This window comes from Pempheris klunzingeri, chromosome 19, assembly GCF_042242105.1.
Source record: "Pempheris klunzingeri isolate RE-2024b chromosome 19, fPemKlu1.hap1, whole genome shotgun sequence".
Taxonomy (NCBI): domain Eukaryota; kingdom Metazoa; phylum Chordata; class Actinopteri; order Acropomatiformes; family Pempheridae; genus Pempheris; species Pempheris klunzingeri.
Genome location: NC_092030.1, coordinates 19,043,302 through 19,058,395, shown reverse-complemented (window position 1 = coordinate 19,058,395; position 15,094 = coordinate 19,043,302). Strand labels below are relative to the sequence as shown.

Sequence of the window (15,094 nt, the reverse complement as noted above, 5' to 3'; positions counted from 1 at the left end):
GATAAATGTTTTACATACTTTTTATGTATGTTTACAAAACTTTCTTATACAGATCTGTAAAATGGCAATTATAAGATCTTGTTAACCTTATTTGATAGTAATACATGCTGCGTAATATACAATTTACAATGTGATGAATACATTTATGAGAAACACCCCTTACTAAAGCTCTGGGAGATGCATTTCTCTTTTCAACTAAATTATTCAATTGGGTTGTTGTTGGTTTAGCATATTCTGAAAGAATTCCATCTGTGATACTCGATGCCAATTTAAAACAAGGTGCACTGCAATCTGCATTATATTCTGGTTTAAGGGTTATTTTTACTGTACAGGTGATATCTAGCGAGCCTAGAGGCATGACTTCTATGTGCAAATGATAAAATGAAAAGTGGACAAATGAAAAGCTTTACATTTGATACTTTAAGTCAACATGTGGATTGACATAAATGCAAATATTGCCATTAAATGTTATGATCATTAAGAGGTTGAAAAGCTGTAAGAGAGGCAATTCAAGCTGAGAGTAACTGCAAGAAAAGCTTTCATCTTTGAAAGTTGTCCGTCAGGGAAACAAATCTGTGATGGAAATACACCTTGCACGTTTAATCAGTTGTTTATCCAGTAATCTTCTCGGTGTTTCAGATAACAATACCCACATGATGAACCTGAAATAGTTTATTGTTCCACGAGGTAAATGTCTTCTAGCAACAACGTTTCATCTCCAAGCCACCACATCAGAGCTGTGGTATTGCTCTTGTAAAAAGGCCTATGTGTAATGGTTCATTAATAATTCCCCTTGATTTATTTAGGACTTTCCTACATCTCAAGATCAAAAGCGCACTTTACTGTGGTTTGCTGCTGACTGGCAGGAAAATTCCTGTTCCCATATTGAGTCATAATGTCATCAAATAAACACCTTGAGTGGCATCAAGGTGAAGAAGGTTAAAACCCCCTAATCTTTCCTAATGCAGCTGGACGCTAGATGAGTTTGTCAGTAATTATGACGTATGCCAGAGTGATCACTTAGGATCGCTGACCAGATCTATTTGACCACCTTGTAATCAGAGGCTATACTGATCCAGTATTGGCAGCCCTCGTCAGACACTCTGCTGCCTTGGGCTACAGAGTTTTTGACGGTGAAACAGACACAAGTGTAGCTGACAAATGTAGATGCAAAAGTGGAAGAGCCCATATATCAATTATTTAGTCTCAATAACATTAGGAAACCAGTAATAATGAAGGCTGATGCACCAACAAAGGTAAGCGGTCATTTTCAATGACTAGATTGAAGTCCACATATCAGGATGCAGTAGTAGGATCCTTTAAGTTATTACAGTTCAAGGGAGACATAAATATCTGTACCAAACTTCAGTCCATCTAGTAGCTGTTGAGACATTTTATATTTCAAACCACAGCTGTGAGCCTCAGGGTTATGAATCATTACAGGATGATCCACAATAGAATGACAATTAGTCTTATTCCTATTGTCAACACAATAGTTGCTGTTATTATTTTGGTTGCTGTTTGTTTTGTCTCTCTCTCTCTGTGTCCAACCTCCACCCAACACGGACCCTGACAGAAAGCCGCCCACATCTGAGCCTGGTTCTGTTCGAGGTTTCTTCCAGTTAAAGGGGAGTTCTTCCTGCCACTGTTGCCTAATATAACATCTGATGCTGCTCATGTGGGGATTCTTGAATCCTTAATTTTGAATTCCTGAATCGTTGGGTCTCTCTCTAATTAAAGAGTTTGGTCTAGACCTGCTCTTTATGGAAAGCGTCTTGAGATAACGCTGTTATGAATTGGCACTATATAAATAAAGATTGATTGATGAAGCACATATTCATGACATGTATAGGAACAACTCCTGCTTGATTTGAGGTTTAATCAGACTTACTCTAATTTTGTGCATCTATTAGATGAGCGCTGCTCAGCGGTTTCATGCGTTAGATGACTGAAGACATCTATTGATCTGTAGAATGATCGTGGGAATAAGAAAAGGGTCCTAATTAAGGACTTTGCTCAAAATTAAATCCGAGCTTCATCTAACTTAAATGCCGTTTCAAAGTCAGAAACCTCAAGTGTATCTGGAGATTAGGAGAGGTCAAAGGGATCAATAAAGCTAGTTATCTGCTCCCAGCACATGTGTAGTACAGGAAGAAGACGGACTAGAGCTGATTGAAGATTGTCTCAAAGTGAATGCATCGGCTCTAAGTAGCAAAGAAACAATCGGGACATTTATAAACGGTCAGTGACTTGAATTTTGATCATTTAGAAACTAAATGTAAGCAGCTGACTTTTATTAACCATGACAACTACATCAGTAAACCCAAACCCCTTGTCTTAAATAATATTTTCCACCATTGTGCTCAGCAAGATCTGAACGTTATTGATTTTTCTTGCCAGCAGGGGGAGATTCAACAGCAAAGCATGCAGACACTGCTAGAAAGCTTTGTTGATTAAATCTGTTGGCATCCTCACATTCCTCCTTGTAGCAGGATGTTAACTGTCATAAATACTTAATCCAATGTTGTCAGAAGGAAACAATTCATTTTAAGACATAATTTGATATTTGTATGATCTTTTTTTTTTTTTTTTCTTCAATGAACACATTCACTACTGCAGCCAGTGTAACGTCTTCTGATACTTACGAGTTTGAAAGGCATTTCTTTTTAAATTTCTGTTGTATGTGGCACTGGCCACACAGTTTGTTTGTTGATTTTCATTCTGAAAAAACTCAGTAAAAATATCTGAATAATTCACCACTGTTGCAGAATTGAACATAGGAAATTATGGGCTGACATTTTTAATGTGATGAGTCCATATTTAAGAGGATTAATATTAAAAACAGTTTTAGTGAGTGAAGAAAGCAGCAGCAGGTTTCTAATGTTAAGTGTTAACTTTCACTGCTTAGCTAAAATTAAACCTTTATGCAAATTGAATGCTGAATCAACGTGATGCAACATATTTGATCAACAGTTTGTATCCTCAGCTGCTGATCAGGTTATGAACATTCATCAGGGTACCACTAAAGACTGCAGTGTTTCACTGTTAGTCCTTGTAGGTATTGAATGGAATTTAATTGAATCTTTGAGTTTTAGGCATTTATAGTTCAGATTTTAGTACTTCCATTCACCGCAAGCATAAAATGGCTGATTAGTGGTCAATTTACAAAAAAGGATTTCAAAACATTCATGTAAAATGTGCCCATTATGAGTTGACAATAACATACATCTTGCTAAATGTAAATGTGTTGTTTAATACTGTTGGATTTAACAGCATTTACAGCTGTTTGGTGATGTATCACATCATTGCTGTTGCACATTGTCTTCTCGTTTGGTAATTGCCACTGGTTGTTAATGAGGTTCTGTTTGTCAAATGTATACAGTTGATGTTGCAGCATATTAGTAACTGGCTTTTGCATCTAACTGAAGTCTTCACTGCGCTGCTTAATGTGGACTGGCGTCTGTTGATGTTTGACAGGAGCGAATGCAAATGACAGAAGAGATGAACAAACTCAGACGACAGAAGGGATGAGCAGCTGGAGATGACAGTGGACTGGAAACCACTAAAGACATCCCTCCACTTGGAACAGAAGGTACTATAAGGACATCAGAAAGACGTAAGCCTACAGTGAGAGGTAAAACTGTGAAGTCACTAAGAAGTTGTATGAAGTAACATTAATGGAAAAACAAGATTAATCAACTTTTAAAACTATTAAAACCATTAACGGTACAAACAACATTATCTGGCACTAAAGCAACCTGATGGTTTGACTCTCCCTCGTTACTCCACATCAAATATAGATGAATTAATAGTCTTTATACAACTTTTATCAGCTAGGAGAGCTAACTATGTAGCTCCTGGGATCCACACCAGAGGCTGCTATTGTACACAATTTTTCACACTATTACCAACAGCTTTGTGTACACCATTTCTTTTTCTGTGAAAAATTTCAATCTTTCAATGTTAATATTGAATAAGAAATATACTGAAATCTTTATTTTGTGTCTGTTCTTTTGGAAGTGTGGTGGAAAAAGCAGGAGGCACAAAGAAAAATCCAAAATCAAATATATTTTGGGTACTCCTCTGTGTTTGGCTACACAAAGCATCTGGTGTTACACCCTATCCAATTTGGTTTCCCAGTGCTGGCCGACATTTTCTTTTGTGATTATTCTTCCTCAAGGACTTTATCTTTTAATTTGACCCCTTTCACAGCGGCTGGAGCAGCTGAACTCACCTCTTTGCACAAGGACACTTCAGAAGAGAGGCTGCTTACCTCCTGCAGCTAAAGAAAGGTTGTCCTATTCACTTCTCCTTCTCAAACGAGAGCTTTTCCTTGGTGCTTCAGTGAAGTAGTTGTTTGTCGTCAAATTAGTACAAAAACAATATGCTGCGGCTGCCTGTGGGAATATCATTGTTTATCCACTGTAATGATAATGTGACTAGGATTCATGGGTCAGCACCAAAATCGTGCCCAAAATGGTGCGAATAGATGGCCTTTCTGGTGCTGCATCATCATGTGTTGTCAGCCAGCCTGCATCTCGCTGGCTGGCTCACACCACTTCACACAAATGGCTCTATGGAGGCACACAATGTCACTGCGCTCGTCTGGATAGCTAGCTTTTGTTATGAGGCAGTTTTAGATGTCAGAAGTACAGTAAAGCTCACAAGGCAATGCAGTGGCACCTGACAGGCTGCTCCTAATTAAGATGAAGGACATGTGTAGCTGCTATAGGCATCATTAAAATCTATATAAATCCCACAAATTTTATATAATGAGGGAACATGGCAGCTATACGCCCCCAAAAAGCAGACTACAAAGCTAGAGAGACCAGACATCCACAAGAGCTAAACTATAGGAAATCACCTTGGAGGTGCTTTTACACTTGAAAATCAAACACCTTCATGCACGGCAGCATCATTACAGACATCCTGCTACAGATCTACCGGCATGTTTGTAAGTTTAAGCGATCTTAAAAAAAAGCATCGGTAAGCATACATGTTCGGATGATTATTACCAGATAGTAGAGATAACATCACAGTCAGCAAAACCTCAGCAACAACACACACAAGCATACAAGTGCACTGATATGCAAACATGGGAGCATTCTTCTACAGAGAAAGTAATTCCTCTTCACTCTTATCTATGACTACTACAAAATGAAAGTAAATCTTGTGAAATGCTCACAGAATCAATCACAGTATTTATTGACACAGCAGGAATATAATTTACACATAACTTCACCTCAATCTGCTCAGTGTCAGATCATCATGCTTCTTTAACCGTCTCCTGACAAGCAAACACGAGCTACTGACAATGCTGACAGACATTCATCCTGAGCTGAGCTGAACAACACACTCATTAATGGTTCTGATGCTGGGAAACACTGATTCTCCTGCGTATTGTTGGTTAGTCTGCGGCTGTTTTCCACGTGTCTAAAAATAAATTCTGCTCACTATCACATTCATTAAGCGTCGACGTGAGCATTAAAGCTTTTCTATCCTTGTTCTTTATAATCGAAGATCAAGTCACAGTTTTGACATTTTCCTTGCTTCAGCGTACCAAATTCATTTTCACAAACAGCGTTTTCCCTTTTTTTTTGTTTTTTTATTTTTGTAAATAGTGCTGCTTAGCTTTACTGGATCTCATAATGAAATGAAACCTAAATCAGTAATGCAGAGGAGTAAACACACTCTGAAGATAAATATTTTAGGATGTCGTGATATGCCATTAAAGGGCTCGTTCGACACTGTGGGAAATAAGCTTATTCACTTTACTGCAGACAGTTTGAGGAGCAGATCAATACCACTCTCATATTTGATAAATAACAGCCATCAGTCAATTAGCGTAGCACAGCATGACCACAGGAAGAAATGCTTCTGGCCCAGAGATCGCTCAGCACATAAAAAAAAGATGGTTTTATATGGATGAAACATGAGTGATAAGTGCGTTTGAGATTCTTTATGCTAAGCTAAGCTAAGCTAACCAGTAGCTTCATGTTCAACAGATCGATGAGAATGATATGAATCTTATTCAACCAACTCTCTCCAAGAAAGCAAATAAGGGCATTTCCCAAAATGTCACACTATTGATCAGACAGACAGATAGATTAAGTCCTAATATTCATTTGCACTGGTTGAGACAACAGAGCATATTTATTTTATATCATGGTAGAAAAGGTTAGCAGCCTTACCTAAGACTTGTGTCATTTTGTAATACATGTAAACATTTTCCCCTCGAGGCCAAAGGCACAGTTCTTACCATTCACTCAACATAAACAAGGTCTGAGTGGAGTGATGTCATCCCTTCCTGGCCTGGGAATGAATGGGAGACTGTGGAGCGGTGCCAGCTATATTCATTTGCCTAACAAACTTTACTTCCGTGTTTCCTTTTGAATGTGAAAGTTTGAGCAGCCGTTGTGTGCGGTTTAGCTGATGCGTGTTAGGGCATATAAAGAAGTCTTGTGTGGAGGAAAAAGAGCAAGGGAGGTGGTGGTGCCCAACAAAGGGATAGAGAGATTTGGGCAACTGTGCACAAGATTACTGTTTGGAAGCCTTTGATAACGCAATTACAAAAAATTTTATTGGTTTCTCTGGAGAAATCCATTAAGACCATCAAACAAAATTCAAAGAGCGTAAATGAAATGTCAGGATTTCAGCTGTAATTTTCAGACAGATTCACAATCACAAAGGAACACATTGACACTAAATTTGTGTTTCATTCTAAATTTTTACTGAACAGCTACACAAATAAGAACATTAGAGGAAAAAAAAATGTTCTCAAACAATTAAAGCATACCTTTATTATGAAATTAATTTTGAAGCAGTTTTAGTAGTTTGATTCATCAGCCATTGTGCTGCCCAATTAAAACAAATGACACAATGGAGTTTGTGATTCAAAACACATGCAGTAGTTTGAGCTGAATAATAAAAAGGCTTCCGTTTAAACACACTTATCAATTACTCTGTAAGTGGCCCAAACTTGAGTAAGCAAAATTATGCATCAAGTCCAATTTCCACTTTACTATTAGTTTGTCAGCTCGTCTGGAGGAAATGAATAATGTCTGAGAGGTCTTGGATTGAAAATTGATTGAAAATGACATGACGTGGTGTAAAATATAGACAATTTCATCTTTCAGAACACTCTGTCCCCCCCCGTCCACCTGCATTTATGTCTCATGTTATGGCACAGTAACAGCAGCAATAATTTGATTAAGTGCACCATTTGTTATGACTGTTGTCCTGAACTCAGCTTACACCTCAATCAGGATTTTTGACAGAGAGGCAAATGCTTCAGTGTAGGTTCCATTATCATAAAATGTCAATACAGCAAAAGAAAGCCCTTCACACAATATAATCAATCCAGCTCCATGAGTACACATCTCTAATTCCCCCTGCCGGCAGCTGACACAAATGAAATGTGACACATGATTTGAGGCGGTTAAAAAAGTAACAAATCCACCACAAACTGTAATTTCCAAAGCTGTAGTGAGGATTGTTTTCAGTCAAATATCCTAATTACCCTCTTCCTTACACCAACTGAAAAATGTCTCCACAGTTCTGCCAAGAGATTCTCTCACATGCAGGACACAAGCACACATCAACAGCAGAGCCAAAGTGCCGCTCACTTTGTGCTGCCAAGTGTTGACACAAAAAGGTCTCAAAGTCCTAACTGTGTTCTGTCAAAAGAGCAACACAGGAGCTTCAAACGCCACGCATACATACAGTACAGCACAAAGTCACCCTGCAGCTCAAACCCACACTGACACAGCTCCACACAGCCGCGGCAACATTTGCCTGCCTACCTGTAGCCCTCGTCTCCTCAGAATGCTGGACTCATCCATGGTACGGAGCCCCGACTGATCATGCCTCCCGACCAGTGTGTAGCCACGCTGCACTGCCTGGCTCCAGCCTCCTGCTCCCTCCCTCCCTCAGGCTAAATCTGATCTTAGCAGCTGCTAAACACTTCCATTAGAACTTATCTGATTGGAGGGGGGCAGTCAGCTGACACCTCCTCTTGTTCCTCTGTAACTTCAGGAGTGAAGGAGAGCGATGGAGCGAAAGATGGAGCGACAGAGAGAGAGAGAGAGAGAGAGGAGGGGGAGAGAATGAGGGAGAAAGGGGAAGATAGGCAGTTCTAATTTAGCGTAGTAACGGGAGGGGGTGAGTGGGTGGGGTGCGGTGGGGGACAAGTGGGAGCCCCAAGACTCATTTCTCTTAGCAGCCACGCTTTTTGGGCACCCTAGGTGACCATGAAAATGAGAGGATATCCTTTCCAGCATTGCTCTGCTCCAACCTCAACAATGAATCTGGCATCCTGTCTGCGGCAGGCAGGCTAACCGACCTCACCGGGCTCATTGCAGTCAAAGAGTCACATTAGTAGTACAAAGTACACACCTGAAGGTTAGACTGGTGAAGGAAACATGATGGCTGAGACTACAGCTAACATTAAATGTAGAAGAGAAGCGGGGAGAAAGAGTGTATCATGTGGTAGAGGAGGAAAATTATAGAGAGGCTCACTGTTAAAGTAAGAAATGCTGCTGGAAGACCTTTCAAACCTGCTGTGAAAATGTCACACAAACTGCTGTGGGCCAATTTGTACATAGGGAATGCTTCCTCCATTCCAAACAACCCAATACTGAGTCATTATCATGCAGAAATCAACCGCACTTCCCTGCACGACCTGTTATGTATAAAACTGCATATCCTGTGTCAATTTCTAACAATTTCATGGGTGGCTTCTGTCTCTTCCAGCTCCATGCTGAGATGAGTTTTGAGGCAGTCAGCAAGTGACCACAGATCTTCACACTCACTAACTCAATGTCCCCACACCCTCCTGAATTATTAGCATTTGGAAAATAAGTCGTTTCTAATGCCATGCTGCCAATTCTATCCTGTAATTTCGCATTCTGTTTCAGTCCGTGTTTTTCTTTGCCCCCCCCTTCTCTCTTTTTTCACCCTCTCTCACTCATTTCCATTCACTATGGTAGTGCTCTGTGAATATTAAGTGGGCCCCTTCCATTCTCCACATCCCCAGCCAAGCTCAAATGATTTCTCTTAGAGAGCATACGCTGGCATGACAGCTACCCGATACCACGGCTGGTGGAGGAGGTGCACAGGATTGTCAGACAGGTGACCACTACATCAACTTTTCCCATTTTGAAACCTGTACAACAGAAAGCTGATGGAGTGTTGCAGTGGCTGGGGCGACAGTCATTTGTGCTGCTGCGCTGATAAGGAAGTCGAGAGTAGAAAGCCCAGGTCTGTGCTCAGGCTGTTTTTGAATAAACCCCTTAAAACCTCAGAGGATGAGGATTACAGTAGTCAACTTTTTCAGCTTGAACAATGCCCTCCAGATTACCTGAGGGAATTAAAGAATCCTCTTCTGTTTAACTGACTAGTCTCGAATCATTGCTCTGTCTGTGGCTGCTTAAAGGAACAATTAAGAAACATGCACATTAGACTAATAATGAAGATGAGAAGCTGCAGGACCACAGGGGAGGCTTCATTTGTCTTATTCAATACAAAAGGTGCTTATTTCCCTATTGAGCATACAGCATTGGCTGTGACTATAGCGCTGGTACTTCTAGTCCCATTGTGAAACACAAATACTCTAAAAAAGATAGCAGTAAAAAATAAAATAAAAATAAAACCTTTGAGCCAGGTTTCAGGGCAGCTAACAGAGCAGACGGTTTGTGCCAGTGGCCTTGGAGCACGGCCACAGAATAGCCACTGGGAAAAGTCCAGGGGTTGTCCGTGACTCATTTCCTCCTGGCGGGTGGGCAGCAGAGGTTGTTTCCTCGGCCTTTGGAGAAAAAAGGGAGAGCTGGAACTGAAAGCATGCAGAGAGTGCTGATTGAGTGACCCACAGCCTCTCCTCTGCCTGAGCTTATCAGACCAAGAGGCAACCTGCAGATGTAAGGCAGGCAGAGGAGGGACATTGCCTGTGAAGAAGCGCTAAGGAAAGAAGGAGTCGATTCCCTCCATACAAAGCAGTGCAAAGGATCCGTCTGTCCAAAGCCAAAGGAGGGAGAATATGATAAAACCCTGTAGAGCCTAGCTCCGAATAGATGAGGCAAGTCTTTAACCTTGACAACAAGCGCAAAGATAGTAACCAAGAAGAACCACCAGCTGAAATGCATCACTTTCAATTCCTAAATTTGAATACATCAGAAAAGACATGTAAATGTATGCATTCATGAGATGAATACGGTGTCAGCTAGAGTCCACTTGAAAAATTCAATATATTTTTTCTCAAGTCATTTTCAGGTCACACTGTGTGTAACTCACAGTCACATTTGAATCTCAGAACAGAGAAAATTGTATCTCAAACAGAGCAGATGACGGGGGCTGAATGTCTCCACTGCAACTACTTTTTATCTAGAGTGACAGTTCCATTTATATCCCACTCGTATGTTTACACTAACATACACCATTGGTTTGTTTGGGATGTGCAAAGCAAATATATTTCCAAAGCTATTCTGCGGAACGGAAGAGGCCAGGTGAAAAGCACCACATGACCGTGACACTAGATGTTTTTGTGTCACTATTAGTTAATGTTGCAGAAATACCAACACACACTGTCTTGTAATCAAACAACAGTGTTCGCCATTTGGTTTTAACTTTGGTTAAAGAGTTGATTCAGTGTGTGTTGAGCTAATCTTGGACATATTGTCTTATTCAGTTATTAAAGCATAAATATAAAATAGTACAACATATACTGTGTATATGTTCCATATACACAATGGGTCAAATTTACACAACACTGCCATACACAAAGACAGGGGCCACAGACAAAAGGATCAATAAAGTGCGTCTGGGTAACTTATTTCACACTATGGCTATTTGGTGGCTGCTCAGGCTGGATAATAGTATTTCTATATTGGATGTAGGCTCATAACAAAATAAAAAAAACCAGGCAGGCTGTTCAGTGTTGACTGAAAAAAAAACACATGATATTTATTACTGACCAGACACCACAGCAGCGTATGTTTGTACACATAAACTGCAGTTCCTTCCTTTCCAATAATAAACTGCAACAACAATGGTATCAGTAAAGGACATCGCTGACTACAATTATGGGGGAGAATGAGGGTCCACAAAGGCACAACACCAGGATTATGACAGTCTTATCTCCATATCACACCAGAGGTGAAGTATTGATTTTCTGCCAAACAGCATCACAGTCAAGAGGGATGTGCAACGCTTGTCAAAGAGCCATGCACACCCAGGGGCATGAAGGAAGAGCATAAAGGAGGAAAAGAGGCAAAAAGCAATAACGGGAGTCCTGTGAGGCAAGAGGGGGCAAAGCATGACTGACAAACCAAAAGGAGTCTTAAACCCACAACGAAGGTGAAGGCAGGACGCAAGGAGGTAAATAAAGTGACATTCCTGTGGTTTGTCTATGACATTCCCTCCTGTGTTGATACCGGATCGTTCTTCAAGTCAATTTCTAGCAAAAAAGTAAATATTTGCTGTTTTCACAGAAAAAGTCAGAAAATAATCTCCAGCCAACTAATTAACTGTCAACTGACCTGACAGACTGAGAAAGTGTCCATTTTATCATCATAGGACAGGAAGTAAAGACGCAGGGACATTACTTTTCACTGACACACAAAAATATGCCAACTTACAGAGTACTAATATTTACTTTTTTTAGTTTTTTAGATCTGTAAAAAACTGAAAACTGTCTCTAACTGCTCTTCTTCATCCGACATCTCACAGTAAAGTAAGTTTTTCTGGGTTTTGAACTTTCAGATGAACAAGACAAGACAGTGACGACACCTTTGGGCTCTAAGATATCACTGTGTCCTCTGATGGTTTCCAGAACCGAAAGAATCCTCAGTGATGAAAATAATCGATCGTTGCAGCTCCAAACAAATTCATGTCAAGTCAGTAAGGCCATCTACAATTATGGTCGTGGCCAAAGATGCTCACACAACCTTTGTCCCATTTTGGTTGGGAATAAAAGCATCTGTCTGCTTTGTGGAACAGTTCGTTCTACACTGAGATTGTAACTACAGGGACCCTTTGGTTTCTTCTTTAGCGACTCTGGAGAGCTGTGAAGCAACATAAAGTCAATTATTAACGCCGTCAAGTATTTCTGGTTAAAAACAGTAATACAGCCTGAACCTAAAGCAACCATATTTCAGATTTTGAGTGAAGAGTAATGAAAAGCTTACAGCTAATTAAATCTCTTGAGACATGGACATATCTGTCAAATCTGAGCTGTAGATGCAGCAACACACTGTGTGTGTGTGTGTGTGTGTGTGTGTGTGTGTGTGTGTGTGTGTGTGTGTACTCCATACATTCTTTGTCACTGAGGCCAGGGACTAATGTGCTTCCCAGTCATATAACATTAACGTCATTATTACAAATGCCTGTCTGCCTGTATCACTAACAGACATCTTTGCTAGCTTTAAGTACACCGTTAGGATCCAGTTTATATTATGCAACAGTCCCTCCAAGACAGCAAAGACAGCACAAACTCACAATTAACAACATTTTCTGCCAATTTAAAAGTCTAAGATGAACCTCTCATTCAGAGGCTTGTAACTGATGTTTCCCAAGGTCGACCAATTCACCATGTTTTCTGAGCTTGTTCAGACGGGAGGATAACACATTGGCTGTAGATGAACCCCTGAGGTGTCAGTGGATGTACCGACACAAAATATACTGTTTACTAACACATCAGCCATTCAGCGTGTGTCTACACATGAGGATATCTGAGCAGCAGTCACCAGCATCTAATTTTCTCGTGGAGCCAACCACTGAGTCACCGGGGGCACGCAAACACTGTTAAGAATAAGGATGAGACAACATTTGAGCTGCAGACTACAGACACATAAAGATGATCCGCTAAGATATTCCACTACATACTGCATCTATTCAGATGACTGCGGGAAGAGTGTGGGAGGATTTTAAAGCAGAATCATTAGTCATTAGTTTCAACCAGTACCATCACTGGAGGAAACGCATCCGATGGGCCCATTCAGTTTATTTTTTTAAAAATAGTTATATAAACAGCAGTCTGAGGTGGTAATATTTAGCCTCAAGCGTTTATCATATTTGCTTGGACATAATTAAGGCATGAATTGAAGGAATTGCTTCATTAAATTTTGGTGAGAGGCTGCGGCATCTGTTGCATTATCACTGCAGAGCAAGATTCACTATATCTGTTCAATACGATGTTCTTGCTAAACCAATTCATGCATTCACTACACTACATTTATTCACTAAAACTACCAAGTCACAGTAGCACTATGTCCCAGTTTTACACAAAAGACTTTCATAATGCCATCCTGAAAGTCTGCAGCAGGTAGACTACTGGACTCACCCACAGCAGAGCAGAGGGCGTGTTCCTAAAAGCATTTTTTGGAGGTGGAGGGTTGCAGCGTGGCACGTAGTGCAGAGGGAAGACTATCCACCATGCCTGTGCACTGCACCCCAATGCCCTTCCTTAGCAACAGGCCCAATTTCAAACATCTATCTGTGGCCCCATTTGCTGAATCAGGTCTGATGAACAAAGTGTGTCAGGCTCCTGGGTCCCCGTGACCTTAAAGTCTCAGCTGAGAGTCGAGAGAAGAGTCCTCTCCATTAACTTTCAGCTGATTCAGGGCTCACAGTCTTCCAAGTACAATTCTATCAAACACTCCTCGTGTTCACTCTGACCTGGTTATTGTGATACAGGGAAAGTCTGGATGGATCCACGCAGATCTGTCTAGACAGAATTAGTATTTTTGGGTGAAGGAATGCTAGAGACAAGACGTCTACCAGCTCACGTCATGTTCATGCTCTGACCTTCCTGTGATGGTTCGCAAGTAATAAAATGTCTATTGGGATCAGTGAACATTGTTATAGAACACAAACATCCTAAAATAAAACATTTTATGACCTGATGAATGTGCCTTTAACAACTTTGACTTTGGTGAAGATGTTAAAGACTCACTCATGAGGTCGTAAAACTTAAATTGAATCAACACAAGGACTGGAGGACTGATGCACTGGGGAACAATTATGTCACAGGAAATCATATATTCATTCACTCTGCAGGGCACAACGACCAAAGGGATTCATTTGTGGCTTTAACAAGCACAAGGATACATGTGTTTTACTTCTAAACAGCAGAAATGCACTAGCGCCCCCCAGTGTACAGAAGAAGTTCAGATATTTGTACTTAAGCCAGTGATTAGATTCAATTAAACTCTACGTCTCAGAAGCAGTCATCAGGATCACACACTGCATTAGTGGTGTTGTGTTATTAGTGTAAACAGGGTCACCATGATGTCATGAGCCATCCGAGAAGTAAATAGACCTCTTCTAGTTCAGGTTACAGTACACTTTTTCTGGGTCGACACACTCAGATCACCAATGGTGCAAGTGTCAGTGACCAAAATATACTGTCACAGCAACTCTAAAAGCACCCACGCAATTTATGCACACACAAGCGCATGCCTTTTATTACATTAACCTTTTCTCCAGCTGATAGCGAGCACACTCTGGGGATGACTCATAGCTTAACAGCATTGGATTAGCCTCTGCTTTTGATTGTATCTCACTCCTGAGACAACAAGATCACGATATAGCACATCACAGTATCAGTCGGCGTCATCTGGAGGAACAGAGAGGACCCACGCTGAAGGTCACCTCTGTCTTCGGGACTTCACTCAGTTCAAACTAAGATACACTTGAACCTCTTAAAAATGTGTTTTTATTGTCACATTATTTTATTATATTCATGAGTGTTTGCATTTTTTTAAGAATTTAAGAAACACGTCACCTATCCTCATTCCTTTTTAGGTGGGTTGCGTGTAAGTGAGTTCATATGTTTTTTTTTCCTGATTGATTGTAGTTGGTTTATCTACATTGAATCTATCAATATAGATCTGCAGACGTGTCCAGGAGCTGTGAGTGATGTCGTGTTGCAAAATTGTGCTTCCATATCACTGATGAAGTCACAATTCAATAATTCAACCTCTAGTTTAGCTTTTCCTTCACTTGACTCACATTTGAAGACAAAAAACAAGCATTGGGTATTATAACAACTTTAATTATATTAATATATATTGTCTCAATTCACTGAAGCAATTTTACACTG

At 40.4% G+C, this 15,094-nt stretch overlaps 1 protein-coding gene across 1 annotated transcript in view; it reads right to left on the bottom strand.

Moving 5' to 3' along the window:
• Positions 1–15,094, bottom strand: part of mast4 (microtubule associated serine/threonine kinase family member 4) — an 82,803-nt gene that overhangs the window by 44,859 nt on the left and 22,850 nt on the right. The window lies entirely within an intron of this gene.